The following is a 13,766-nucleotide window of genomic DNA, read 5'->3' as shown; positions in this document are numbered from 1 at the left end:
AAAGGATGCAGAGAGGGAGGAGAGGAGGGTTGAGGAGGCAGAATCAGGAGATAGGTTGGAGAAGGTTTGAGCGGAGGGAAGAGATGATAGGATGGAAGAGGAGAGAGTAGCGGGGAGAGAGAGAGCGAAGGTTGGGACGGCGCGATACCATCCGAGTAGGGGCAGTGTGGGAGGTGTTGGATGAGAGCGAGAGGGAAAAGGATACAAGGTAGTGGTCGGAGACTTGGAGGGGAGTTGCAATGAGGTTAGTGGAAGAACAGCATCTAGTAAAGATGAGGTCAAGCGTATTGCCTGCCTTGTGAGTAGGGGGGAAGGTGAGAGGGTGAGGTCAAAAGAGGAGAGGAGTGGAAAGAAGGAGGCAGAGAGGAATGAGTCAAAGGTAGACGTGGGGAGGTTAAAGTCGCCCAGAACTGTGAGAGGTGAGCCATCCTCAGGAAAGGAGCTTATCAAGGCATCAAGCTCATTGATGAACTCTCCGAGGGAACCTGGAGGGCGATAAATGATAAGGATGTTAAGCTTGAAAGGGCTGGTAACTGTGACAGCATGGAATTCAAAGGAGGCGATAGACAGATGGGTAAGGGGAGAAAGAGAGAATGACCACTTGGGAGAGATGAGGATCCCGGTGCCACCACCCCGCTGACCAGAAGCTCTCGGGGTGTGCGAGAACACGTGGGCGGACGAAGAGAGAGCAGTAGGAGTAGCAGTGTTGTCTGTGGTGATCCATGTTTCCGTCAGTGCCAAGAAGTCGAGGGACTGGAGGGAGGCATAGGCTGAGATGAACTGCCTTGTTGACCGCAGATCTAAGACAGTGTGTGTTGAACTAAGACAGTGTGTGTTGAACTAAGACAGTGTGTGTTGAACTAAGACAGTGTGTGTTGAACTAAGACAGTGTGTGTTGAACTAAGACACTTAGTGTGTGTTGAACTAAGACATTTAGTGAGTGTGTGTTCTTCCTACCTGAGAACTAGGTACCAGGGCCTTCCACCAATGACCACCTTTCACCAGATCAACCTCACTCAGAGGCAGCGCCACCTACCAATGAAAACACACCATTACAGAACTAATGTATCAGACAGGGATGAATGTGCCTTGCAAAATTATTCATCCCTCTTGGCGTTTTTTTTCCTATTTTGTTGCATTACAACCTGTAATTTAAATGGATTTTTATTTGGATTTCGTGTAATGGACACACACAAAATAGTCCAAATTGGTGAAGTAAAATTAAAAAAAATATTTGTTATAAAGAATTCTAAAAAATAAGAAACGGAAAGTGGTGCATGCATATGTATTCACCCCCTTTACTATGAAGCCCCCAAATAAGATCTGGGGCCACCAATTACCTTCACATGATCTGTCACATGATCTCAGTATATATACACCTCAGTATATATAACCACTAAGCAAGGGCACCATGAAGACCAAGGAGCTCACCAAACAGGTCAGGGACAAAGTTGTGGAGAAGTACAGATCAGGGTTGGGTTATGAAATAATATCCAATACTTTGAACATCCCACGGAGCACTATTAAATCCATTATTAAATAATGGAAAGAATATGGCACCACAACAAACCTGTCAAGAGAGGGCCGCCCACCAAAACTAATGAACCAGGCAAGGAGGTCATTAATCAGAGAGGCAACAAAGAGACCAAAGATAACCCTGAAGGAGCTGCAAAGCTCCACAGCGGAGGCTGGAGTATTTGTCCATAGGACCACATTAAGCCGTACACTCCACAGAGCTGGGCTATACGGAAGAGTGGCCAGAAAAAGTAATTGCTTAAAGAAAAAATAAGCAAACATGTTTGGTGTTTGCCAAAAGAATGTGGGAGACTCCCCAAACATATGGAAGAATGAGACTGAAATTGATATTTTTGGCCATCAAGGAAAACGCTATGTCTGGCGCAAACCCAACACTTCTCATCACTCCGAGAACACCATCCCCACAGTGAAGCATGGTGTTGGCAGCATCATGCTGTGTGGGATGGTTTTCATTGGCAGGGACTGGGAAACGGGTCATAATTGAAGAAATGATGGATGGCGCTAAACAGGGAAAGTCTTGAGGGAAACCTGTTTCATTCTTCCAGAGATTTGAGACTGGGACGGAGGTTCACCTTCCAGCAGGACAATGACCGTAAGCATACAGCTAAAGCAACACTCGAGTGGTTTATGGGGAAACATGTAAATGTCTTGGAATGGCCTAGTCAAAGCCCAGACCTCAATTCAATTGAGAATCTGTGGTATGACTTAAAGATTGCTGTACACCAGCGGAACCCATCCAACTTGAAGGAGCTGGAGCAGCTTTGCCTTGAAGAATGGGCAAAAATCCCAGTGGCCAGATGTGCCAAGCTTATAGAGAGATACCTCAATAGACTTGCAGCTGTAATTGCTGCAAAAGGTGGCTCTACAAAGTATTGACTTTGGGGTGGTGAATAGTTATGCACGCTCAAGATTTCTGTTTTTTGTCTTATTTCTTGTTTGTTTCACAATAAAAAAATATTTTGCATCTTCAAAGTGGTAGGCATGTTGTGTAAATCAAATGATACAACCCCCCCCCCTCAAAATCTATGTTAATTCCACGTTGTAAGGCAACAAAATAGGAAAAATGCCAAGAGGTTTGAATACTTTCACAAGCCACTGTATCTTCCTGGTACGGGACATCCTGTGTACACACATTGTTTTATTGGCTCAATACTCCAGAAGGAGGCACAATAAAGTGATGCCTTTATTTTATAAACGTTGGTGATTTACTCAATAAATGACTGGGAGTTTATATATAGAGCCTACAACTCTCTTTATTTTATATAGCTGAGTTATTTACCCAGTAAATAACTGGGAGTTTATATATAGAGCCTACAACTCTCTTTATTTTATATAGCTGAGTGATTTACCCAATAAATGACTGGGAGGTTATATATAGAGCCTACAACTCTCTTTATTTTATATAGCTGAGTGATTTACCCAGGAAATGACTGGGAGGTTATATATAGAGCCTACAACTCTCTTTATTTTATATATCTGAGTGATTTACCCAATAAATGACTGAGTTTATATATAGAGCCTACAACTCTCTTTATTTTATATAGCTGAGTGATTTACCCAGTACATGACTGAGTTTATATATTACATTTACATTACATTTAAGTCATTTAGCAGACGCTCTTATCCAGAGCGACTTACAAATTGGTGCATTCACCTTATGACATCCAGTGGAACAGTCACTTTACAATAGTGCATCTAAATCTTAAAGGGGGTGGGGGGTGAGAGGGATTACTTATCCTATCCTAGGTATTCCTTAAAGAATACCTAGGATAGGATAAGCCTACAACTCTCTTTATTTTATATAGCTGAGTGATTTACCCAATAAATGACTGAGTTTATATATAGAGCCCACAACTCTCTTTATTTTATATAGCTGAGTGATTTACCCAATAAATGACTGGGAGGTTATATATAGAGCCTACAACTCTCTTTATTTTATATAGCTGAGTGATTTACCCAATAAATGACTGAGTTTATATATAGAGCCCACAACTCTCTTTATTTTATATAGCTGAGTGATTTACCCAATAAATGACTGGGAGGTTATATATAGAGCCTACAACTCTCTTTATTTTATAGAGCTGAGTGATTTACCCAATAACTGGGAGGTTATATATAGAGCCTACAACTCTCTTTATTTTATATAGCTGAGTGATTTACCCAATAAATGACTGGGAGTTTATATATAGAGCCTACAACTCTCTTTATTTTATATAGCTGAGTGATTTACCCAATAAATGACTGGGAGGTTATATATAGAGCCTACAACTCTCTTTATTTTATATAGCTGAGTGATTTACCCAGGAAATGACTGGGAGGTTATATATAGAGCCTACAACTCTCTTTATTTTATAAACACAAACAGTCGTTGTCAAATAACTCACTTCAAAAAGTAGACAATAACCCAACAACAATAACAACAATAACAATAACAACAATAACAACAATAACAACAACAACAATAACAACAACAACAACAATAACAATAACAACAATAACAATAACGTTCATTGACTCTAAGATCGTGCATCTGAAACAGTGCAGTGCACCGGCCATTTGATGAATGGGAAATGGCTATTATAAATGTTTTTAAAAAATGTGATGTGGTTTGATGTGAACACAAATTAAATTCAGGCTATAAGTGCGCCTCACGACAAGTCATTAGACTTTTGGCGATTGTCGTTAGGCGCACTTATAGCCTGAATTTAATTTGTGTTCACATCAAACCACATCACATTTTGATACCTCTGGTATCAATACTCCACAGGATTGGTGTGTGTGTGTGTGTGCTTGTGTGGTTGTGTATGAGTGTGTGTGTGTGCTTGTGTGGTTGTGTATGTGTGTGTGTGTGTGTGTGGTTGTGTGGTTGTGTATGAGTGTGTGTGTGTGTGGTTGTGTGGTTGTGTATGAGTGTGTGTGTGTGTGTGTGTGTGGTTGTGTATGAGTGTGTGTGTGTGGTTGTGTGGTTGTGTATGAGTGTGTGTGTGTGGTTGTGTGGTTGTGTATGAGTGTGTGTGTGTGTGTGTGTGTGGTTGTGTATGAGTGTGTGTGTGTGTGTGTGGTTGTGTGGTTGTGTATGAGTGTGTGTGTGTGTGTGTGGTTGTGTGGTTGTGTATGTGTGTGTGTGTGTGTGGTTGTGTGGTTGTGTATGAGTGTGTGTGTGTGTGTGCTTGTGTGGTTGTGTATGAGTGTGTGTGTGTGCGCTCGTGTGTGTGTTTTGTTTGTGTGGGTGTTCACCTTGCCGATGACACAGTGGCGTGAGAACTTGTGTGGTGTGACCACAGACAGCAGCAGGGTGGTTGCTGGGCCTCCAGGAACAGAAGGTCAAAGGTGAACCGCTTCGAACACCGGGTTCTGTGTCTTCCTCTTCACCCCGTCTGAAGAAGAAAAATGCTTTATTGTCCATTTATTTTGGTTTTTTTATTTAACTAGGCAAGTCAGTTAAGAACAAATTCTTATTTACAACGTGTGGCCTACCAGGGCCAAACCCGGACAATGCTGGGCCAATTGTGCGCCGCCCTATGGGACTTCCAATCACGGCCGGTTGTGATACAGCCTGGATTTGAACCAGGGTGCCTGTAGTGATGCCTCTAGCACTGAGATGCAGTGCCTTAGACCGCTGTGCCAAGGTGTGGGGGTCCATTAAATGACAGAGAATGGAAATGTGTATTTATGCTGACAAGGCTGACAGCAACGAGGCTGAAAGCAACTGAGGCTCCAGGAACAGAAGGTCAAAGTAGCGAGGCTGAAACAACGAGGCTGAAAGTCAACGAGACTGAAAGCAACGAGGCTGAAAAGTAACAAGGCTGAAAGCAACGAGGCTGAATTTAACGAGGCTGAAAGTCGAGGCTGAAAGCAACGAGGCTGAAAGCAACGAGGCTGAAAGAAACGAAGCTGAAACAACCGCTGAAACAACGAGGCTGAAAGCAACGAGGCTGAAAGTAACGAGGCTGAAAGCAACGAGGCTCCCAACCACTGAAAGCAACGAGGCTGAACAGCCTGGATTTGAACCAGGAGGCTGAAAGCAATGAGGCTCTAGCACGAGATGCAGTAACGAGGCTGAAAGCAACGAGGGCTGAAAGCAACGAGGCTGAAAGAATTACAGCTGAATGCAAAGGCTGAATGCTGAAAGAGGCTGAAAGAAACGAGGCTGAAAGCAACGAGGCTGAAAGCAACGAGGCTGAAAGAAACGAGGCTGAAAGCAACGAGGCTGAAAGCAACGAGGCTGAAAGCAATGAGGCTGAAAGCAATGAGGCTGAATGCAACGAGGCTGAAAGCAAAACGAGGCTGAATGAAACGAGGCTGCTCAAGGGCTGAAAGCAATGAGGCTGAACGCAACGAGACTGTGCCCCAGTAGCAATACTTCTAGGTATGGTTAAGTGCTTTGCTCAAGGGCACAACAGCAGTCAATGGAATCTAGGATACTGATGCCAGCAACCCTCCAGTTGACAGCTCACTCCACACTACATTTTTTCCAGTCAGAGCTGGGATTCAAACCAGCAACCCTCCAGTTGATAGCTCACTCCACACTACATTTTTCCAGTCAGAGCTGGGATTCAAACCAGCAACCCTCCAGTTGACAGCTCACTCCACACTACATTTTTCCAGTCAGAGCTGGCATTCAAACCAGCAACCCTCCAGTTGCAGGACCGCTTCTCTAACCGCTAAGCTACCTGCCGGGAGTTCTTGTGGTCCGGCAGCAGGCTGATCTTGACGTATGGGTTGGAGTGGGCCATGTCCTGGCGGGCACCATCACAGGTCAGAGGTGGGGGCAGGTCGCGAGCCTCAATGACCCTAACGCCCAGGTGGCCGTTGATTAGGTCATACCTGAGAGGAGAGGAGGGGGATGGGAGGAAGGGAGGGAGAGAGAGGGGGGATGATGAGTGAGAGGGAGAGACAGAGAGAGAGAGGGAGAGAGAGAGGGAGAGAGAGAGAGGGGGAGACAGAGAGAGAGAGAGAGAGAGAGGGAGATAGAGAGAGAGGAGGAGATTGGGATGATCAGAGGGACACAAAAAAATAAAAGTGTTTTTCTTATTTTCCTGTATTTATTTCTAGACCTGGGGAAGTGTACATGCTGCTTCTAGGAAATCAGGGGACCTGGGGAAGTGTACATGCTGCTTCTAGGAAAGCAGGGGACCTGGGGAAGTGTACATGCTGCTTCTAGGAAAGCAGCTGATTACTATAATTCTGATTGTGAAACATAAAAGATATAACACAACGTATAGAAGACAAGACATTACTGTGTGCTGAAGTGGAGCATGCCCAGTTGGTATCGTAGCAGAATCTCCTCGTCCGTTAGCGAGTCCACGTCGTCTCCGGATGAGTCCAGAGAGTAGAGGCGTGGCTCCAACTTCCTGAAGTAGTCGTCCGGAGGGGGCTGGGGTCGACGCAGCGGCTGGATCACCTCCTTCCTGGGGCCCATGGCCCAGAACTCAATGGGTTTCACATCAACCAGCGGTGAGCTGGGCCTGCGGGCGTCTAGACCTGGGAGGGGGGGGAATACAGGAGAATATAGATCAAGGAGAAACGAGAGGGAGAGAGGAAGGAAGAAATTAAACTTTTTTTTTTTTTATTCAGTGGTTCTTAGTAGTTCAGTGTTTCATCCAGTGGTTCTTAGTAGTTAATTGGTTCAGTGATTCAGTATTTTATTCAATAATTCATTGGTTCAGTGATTCAGTATTTAATTCAATAATTCATTGGTCCAGTGATTCAGTATTTAATTCACTAATTCCTCGGTTCAGTGATTCAGTGTTTAATTCAGTAGTTTAGTTGTTAATTGGTTCAGTGATTCAGTATTTAATTCAATAATTCATTGGTTCAGTGATTCAGTATTTGATTCAATAATTCATTGGTTCAGTGGTTCAGTATTTGATTCAGTAGTTTACATTTACATTTACATTTAAGTCATTTAGCAGACGCTCTTAAGTGGTTAATTGGTTCAGTGTTTGATTCAGAGAGTCAGTGGTTCAGTATTTGATTCAGTAGTTAAGTGGCTAATTGGTTCAGTGTTTGATTCAGTGATTCATTTGATCAGTTGTTCTTACTGGAGAGTTGTCGGACCAGGCTGAAGGTGGATCGGGACATCTCTGAGCTGGAACGTCTCTGGGTCCGAATACTGTCCTGGGGTATTACCATGGAGTCAACATGAGTGACCCCGGTATCAGTGTCCTTCTCATCCACACACTCGTTCACTCTGAGATGGAGAGAGAGAGAGAAACAGGGGGAGAGAGAGAGAAACAGAGGGAGAGAGAGAGAGAGGGAGAGAGAAACAGAGGGAGAGAGAGAGAGAGAGAAACAGAGGAGAGAGAGAGAAACAGAGGAGAGAGAGAGAGAGAGGAGAGAGGAGAGGGAGAGAGAGAAACAGAGGGAGAGAGAAACAGAGAGAGAGAGAGAGAGAGAGAGAGAGAGAAACAGGGGGGGAGAGAGAGAGACAGAGGGAGAGAGAGAGAGAAACAGAGGGAGAGAGAGACAGAGATAGAGAGAGAGAGAGAGAGGAGAGAGAGAGAGAGAGAAAGAGAGGGAGAAGGGAGAGAGAGGAGACAGAGAGAAAGACAGGGAGAGCCAGAGAGAAAGAGGGAGAGAGAGAGAGAGAGAGAGAGAGAGAAACAGAGGAGAGGGAGAGAGAGGAGAGGAGACAGAGAGAAACACTTAAACCTCGATCTCCTACAGTTTGTCCATGGCCAAATCTCCCCCCAAATAATACATTTACATTTGTTTATGAATATTACTAACAACAACAGATTAAACTCTTATTGGCCAAGGGATCCGTGAAATAAGTTTAGAGTGTAATAGAATGCAGGCCAATGTAATATTATTAATTTACAAGATTCTGTTCTTAACCCTGTGCAAGATGGGCCTGGGAGAGAGAAACAGAGGGAGAGGGAGAGCGGTTAGAGATATTAGTATCCACAGTATTCTGTTCTTAACCCTGTGCAAGATGGGCCTGGGAGAGAGGGAGAGAGAAACAGAGGTAGAGGGAGAGCGGTCCCTTGGGCAACATGGGCCCGGGAGGCTCACAGAGATATTAGTATCCACAGTATTCTGTTCTTAACCCTGGGTAACATGAGCCCGGGAGGCTCACAGAGATATTAGTATCTACAGTAGTCTGTTCTTAACCCTGGGCAACATGGGCCTGGAAGGCTCACAGAGATATTAGTATCCACAGTATTCTGTTCTTAACCCTGGGCAACATGGGTCTGGAAGGCTCACAGAGATATTAGTATCCACAATTATCAATTTTTCAACTCAATACTTCTTGTATTCTCTAATTGTTTTGTTTAATTTGTTTCAACATAAATGCGCTGTAATGTTCTGATTAGGAGGGGCACCTGATGAATTTGCATCAGTCACAAAAGGGGTCAGAAGCCCTTATCTCCCACATGTTGGTGGTACCTGCCAACTCAGGGGCTGGAGCTCCTCTGGGTCCTTAACTGGTGAAGGACCAGAGAAACACGTGTCATTGGCTTTAATGTGGTCACAGAAATGTTCCTTATCCTTCAACTGGGAAATCAGACAGCTATACAACTTAACGCAACATCATCATCATCATAACTATTCTGTCTTAACCCTGGGCAACATGTGTGTGTGTGTGATGTGTGTGTGTCTTGTGTGTGTGTGTGTGTGTGTGTACAGTGTATTCTGTGTGTGTGTGTGTGTGTGAGGCTCACAGTGATGTGTATGTGTGTGTTGTAACCCTGTGTGGGTGTGTGTGTGTATGTATTGTGTTGTGTGTGTGTGTGTGTGTGTTCTACAGACTTTCTGGCATGATGAACTGATTGTTTCCATGGCGATAGTGATACTTCTGTAAACACAGCTGTCTGCATCTCAAAGGGGTGGCAGGGAGCCTAATTGCGGTCATAAATGCTGTAATGTTCTGATTAGGGGGTCACCTGATGAACAGTCCAAAGGTCACGAGCTCACTCCTAGCTCCTCGATCAGAAACACGTGTCATTGGCTTTAATGTGGGGGCTTCAAGGAACCCAGAAGGTCACGAGCTCGCCTAGCGGTCAGCGCGTGGGGTCAGGAACCCAAAGGTCACACAGCTGTCGCATCCAAAGCGGTCAGCGCGTGGGGTCAGGAACCCAAAGGTCACGAGCTCACCTAGCGGTCAGCGCGTGGGGCCAGGAACCCAAAGGTCACGAGCTCACCTAGCGGTCAGCGCGTGGGGCCAGGAACCCAAAGGTCACGAGCTCACCTAGCGGTCAGCGCGTGGGGCCAGGAACCCAAAGGTCACGAGCTCACCTAGCGGTCAGCGCGTGGGGCCAGGAACCCAAAGGTCACGAGCTCGCCTAGCGATCAGCGCGTGGGGCCAGGAACCCAAAGGTCACGAGCTCACCTAGCGGTCAGCGCGTGGGGCCAGGAACCCAAAGGTCACGAGCTCACCTAGCGGTCAGCGCGTGGGGCCAGGAACCCAAAGGTCACGAGCTCGCCTAGCGGTCAGAGCGTGGGGCCAGGAACCCAAAGGTCACGAGCTCGCCTAGCGATCAGCGCGTGGTGCCAGGAACCCAAAGGTCACGAGCTCGCCTAGCGGTCAGCGCGTGGGGCCAGGAACCCAAAGGTCACGAGCTCGCCTAGCGATCAGCGCGTGGTGCCAGGAACCCAAAGGTCACGAGCTCGCCTAGCGGTCAGCGCGTGGGGCCAGGAACCCAAAGGTCACGAGCTCGAGTCCTCGAGCCAACAAGAAGAAAAATCTGTCAATGTGCCCTTGTGCATACATGAGAAAAAGTAAAGATACCTTAATAGAAAATGACTTAAGTAAAGTTATATTTGAGTAAAAGTATTTGGTTTTAAATATACTTAAGGTGCAAAGTGCTTTATCAAAAATAGAAACAAAATCAAAACGCAGCATCTTCGGGGATGATTTCTGTATTTAGAAAGTGACATATCTTGAAGACTTGAGGGCTGACAAGTAGTACTTTTAAATAGTTTTACTGAATGACATTGTAGTACTTTTAAAATAGTTTTACTGAATGTCTTTGTAATACTTTAAAATAGTTTTCCTGAATGACATTGTAGTACTTTAAAATAGTTTTACTGAATGACTTTGTAATACTTTAAAATAGTTTTCCTGAATGACTTTGTAATACTTTAAAATAGTTTTCCTGAATGACATTGTAGTACTTTAAAATAGTTTTACTGAATGACTTTGTAGTACTTTAAAATAGTTTTACTGAATGACTTTGTAGTACTTTAAAATAGTTTTACTGAATGACTTTGTAATACTTTAAAATAGTTTTACTGAATGACTTTGTAGTAACTTTAAAATAGTTTTACTGAATGACTTTGTAGTACTTTAAAATTGTTTTACTGAATGACATTGTAGTACTTTAAAATAGTTTTACTGAATCGCTTTGTAGTACTTTAAAATAGTTTTACTGAATGACTTTGTAGTACTTTAAAATAGTTTTACTGAATGACTTTGTAGTACTTTAAAATAGTTTTACTGAATTGCTTTGTAGTACTTTAAAATAGTTTTACTGAATCGCTTTGTAGTACTTTAAAATAGTTTTACTGAATGACTTTGCACGACTGCACTTAACCCTAATTGCTCCAGGGTCACCGTTGACAACGGCTGGTCCTGGCAGAGGGGGGAGTTGAGACATGCAAAAAAACACATTTTAAATGTGGACAAATATAAGCACCCCCCCCCCTTATTATGAAATGGGACTTAGCCACTATGCTGCTGATGTAGAATATCTCTAATTCTGTAGGAACAGACATCTTCTCCTGATGGTCCAGGTCCTTCAGTAGGAACAGACACATCTTCTCCTGGTGACAGGTCCTTCTGTAGGAACAGACACATCTTCTCCTGATGACAGGTCCTTCTGTAGGAACAGACACATCTTCTCCTGGTGACAGGTCCTTCTGTAGGAACAGACACATCTTCTCCTGATGACAGGTCCTTCTGTAGGAACAGACACATCTTCTCCTGATGACAGGTCCTTCTGTAGGAACAGACACATCTTCTCCTGATGACAGGTCCTTCTGTAGGAACAGACACATCTTCTCCTGATGACAGGTCCTTCTGTAGGAACAGACACATCTTCTCCTGATGACAGGTCCTTCTGTAGGAACAGACACATCTTCTCCTGATGACAGGTCCAGGTCCTTCTGTAGGGACAGACACATCTTCTCCTGATGACAGGTCCTTCTGTGGGAACAGACACATCTTCTCCTGATGACAGGCCCTTCTGTAGGAACAGACACATCTTCTCCTGATGGTCCAGGTCCTTCTGTAGGAACAGACACATCTTCTCCTGATGGTCCAGGTCCTTCTATAGGAACAGACACATCTTCTCCTGATGGTCCAGGTCCTTCTGTAGGAACAGACACATCTTCTCCTGATGGTCCAGGTCCTTCTGTAGGAACAGACACATCTTCTCCTGATGGTCCAGGTCCTTCTATAGGAACAGACACATCTTCTCCTGATGGTCCAGGTTCTTCTGTAGGAACAGACACATCTTATCCTGATGACAGGTCCTTCTGTAGGAACAGACACATCTTCTCCTGATGACAGGTCCTTCTGTAGGAACAGACACATCTTCTCCTGATGACAGGTCCTTCTGTAGGAACAGACACATCTTCTCCTGATGACAGGTCCTTCTGTAGGAACAGACACATCTTCTCCTGATGACAGGTCCTTCTGTAGGAACAGACACATCTTCTCCTGATGACAGGTCCTTCTGTAGGAACAGACACATCTTCTCCTGGTGACAGGTCCTTCTGTAGGAACAGACACATCTTATCCTGATGACAGGTCCTTCTGTAGGAACAGACACATCTTCTCCTGATGACAGGTCCTTCTGTAGGAACAGACACATCTTCTCCTGATGACAGGTCCTTCTGTAGGAACAGACACATCTTCTCCTGATGACAGGTCCTTCTGTAGGAACAGACACATCTTCTCCTGATGACAGGTCCTTCTGTAGGAACAGACACATCTTCTCCTGATGACAGGTCCTTTTGTAGGAACAGACACATCTTCTCCTGATGACAGGTCCTTCTGTAGGAACAGACACATCTTCTCCTGATGACAGGTCCTTCTGTAGGAACAGACACATCTTCTCCTGATGACAGGTCCTTCTGTAGGAACAGACACATCTTCTCCTGATGGTCCAGGTCCTTTTTGTCTTCTGCCTGTCACACACACACACACACACACACACACACACACACACACACACACACACACACACACACACACACACACACACACACACACACACACACACACACACACACACACACACACACACACACACACACACACACACACACACACACACGAATGAACACATTGTACTGTAGTGTAATGACGGAATGATAACATGAGACTGCATCCTGTCTGAGGATCCTGTTCTGTTCAGAGGGAATTCAGTTCTATTAAAACACCATTAAAGGAGCCATCAGGGATTGGTACATCCAGTTCCCTCAGCGATGTACCAGAACAGGTGACGAGGTGATGAGCTTGTTGTGTTTGGAATCCCAGATTGCCCCTTTAATATCACTGGCCAACGCTGAGAGGAATCTGCACAAACATGTTTTACTCATTTTATTGTTTTCCGTCTGTCTGTCTGTCTCTCTGTCTCTCTGTCTCTCTGTCTCTCTGTCTCTCTGTCTCTCTCTCTCTCTCTCTCTCCCTCTCCCTCTCTCCCTCTCTCCCTCCCTCCCTCCCTCCTTTCTGTTTGTCAGGACATATAATTCTAGTCAGGACTTTGTACTGGACACCTAATTCCCAGCCATTCCTTGGGGATCATCAAGGACCCTTTGTGTCCATGGCGACAGCTGGCAGGGAGATAGTTGTCAAGGTAACGGGGCAATCTGAAACACATGGATTTAGGAGAGGAGGGAGGGAGAAGAAGAGAGGGAAATGAACTTAGGTGAAACCAATAGAGAGTGGGGGTGGGTGGAGGGGGACAGAGAACCTCATGTTTTAATAAGAGTCAATAGGCCTCTGGTCAAAATAAGTGCACTATTTAGGAACTAGTGTTTCATTTGGGAGGAAGACTGAGTCTCCATGATAGTAAACAGGTACTGGTATATGGTCTGTATTTCAGACAGAGTCTCCATGATAGTAAACAGGTACTGGTATAAACAGGTTTCTACTGGTATAGGGTCTGTATCTCAGACAGAGTCTCCATGGTAGTAAACAGGTACTGGTATATGGTCTGTATCTCAGACAGAGTCTCCATGGTAGTAAACAGGTACTGGTATATGGTCTGTATCTCAGA

General features: G+C 44.8%; 1 pseudogene; it reads right to left on the bottom strand.

Annotated features, from left to right (window-relative positions):
- Window positions 1–13,766, bottom strand: part of LOC124021432 — a 74,280-nt pseudogene that overhangs the window by 18,388 nt on the left and 42,126 nt on the right.

This window comes from Oncorhynchus gorbuscha, unplaced genomic scaffold (genome assembly GCF_021184085.1).
Source record: "Oncorhynchus gorbuscha isolate QuinsamMale2020 ecotype Even-year unplaced genomic scaffold, OgorEven_v1.0 Un_scaffold_1113, whole genome shotgun sequence".
NCBI lineage: Eukaryota > Metazoa > Chordata > Actinopteri > Salmoniformes > Salmonidae > Oncorhynchus > Oncorhynchus gorbuscha.
This window is presented reverse-complemented; position numbering and strand designations above follow the sequence as displayed.